The following is a 1,590-nucleotide window of genomic DNA, read 5'->3' as shown; positions in this document are numbered from 1 at the left end:
ACACAGTACAAACTCTATTGCGTCAAGCACGGGTCGAGTTCTGACAGAAATATGCAGCCAGATCAATACTCTAGTTCATATTCCTTTTATATGTATGTGCATTCCACCCTAACCTTACTTTTATAAATCATTTACTCAGCTAAGATGTACTGTACTTCAGTCTAATGACACACACTGACACTGAGAATTTTAATTGTGGCTTAATTGTGCATTAAGCCTTTCACCTTTCCACCACTATGGTGCATAAATGGACGGATATGAGATGTGCTGTCCCCTGTATTAAGTTAACACTATAACAGAAAACCATATGAATTGGTGGGGTTTGGTGCAATGCCAGGTAAAGGAAAGTGCTGGAGCTGGTCGACTGCAGACCTATTGTTTGTCATGGCAGGAGGGCAAGGTTGTACCGAACAGGCCAGAGGGGGGAACATAGAAGTCTGAACTGATGAACAAGTCATCTGTGGCAGGAGTCTCGATAAAGCTGAGCAAATGCAGCCTTTAATAGGAAGTGTCATGCTGAATGTACTTGTATTGCTTTGTAGATAAACACTGAAAGAACAAGATACTAACAAATAAGAGTTTGACACACTGTTACAAAATACTTGAAGGAATAGTTTGACAATCTGGAAAATGTGCTCACTTTTTTGCTAACAAATGAGTATGTATGTGTCCATATTACACCCAGCAGCTTCTTAGCTTAGCTAGCAAACGTGAAAAAAGATTGCATGGCTCAGAAGACACAGATTAAACTTGTGGGACATAAGATGTTAAACAGTGAGTTTTAGCAATGCAAGCAGACCTGCTGTTCCCCCTTCTTTCCATTCTTTATGCTAAGCTAGCTAATCAGCTGCTGGCTATAACTTTATATTAGCCTGACAAAAATGAGACTGGAATCAATTTCCCAAAGAGTAGAATGATTTTGTTCAATTGTTCTTTTCTTTCTTTTTAAAAATAAATGTAGGCAAAAATAAAAGAAATTTTAGACGGCAATGTCTGTCTCTCAGTCCCCCTGCAACCCTATTCAGGAATAAATGGTATAGATAATGAATAGATGGATCGTTGTGTCCAATATTCATTCTTTTTAGCTCAGTTTTTAGTCACAAGCTAGCCGTTCACCGTAGCCTTCAGCTGTTTGGTACTGAACAGGGAGTGAGTGTATGGTGGGTTTTTAAAGCTTTATCACTGAAAACACAACAGCTGCCTGCTATGTCTGAAAACTGATTCAACCTATTGTACAAAATGTAAAACTTTTGTTTAATTATATTAAGACTCTGCATGACCATGAGATTTCAAATCCTAAATCCTTCAGTCCTACTGCTATTTGTATCATTTTGAAAAGTGGTGTAGTCACTAAAGAAGTGTGACTTCAAATAATTCTCCAGAATATTCTCTCATTTGAAACCAGACATAGTATAAATGACATGCCCTCTTTGCAGGATGCAGATCTGTGACGGAAACACACACAGTCAGTTAAACAGGTGGAACAGAGAGGAAACTCTGCCCAGAGGGGAAACATCACTTGTGTAAAATATAGCACCTCTCATTTACCAACACTAGGCATTTATTGCACTGGAGAGATCCCAGTGCAAA

Source organism: Monopterus albus, unplaced genomic scaffold, assembly GCF_001952655.1.
Source record: "Monopterus albus unplaced genomic scaffold, M_albus_1.0 scaffold12.1, whole genome shotgun sequence".
Taxonomy (NCBI): Eukaryota; Metazoa; Chordata; class Actinopteri; order Synbranchiformes; family Synbranchidae; genus Monopterus; species Monopterus albus.
This window is presented reverse-complemented; position numbering follows the sequence as displayed.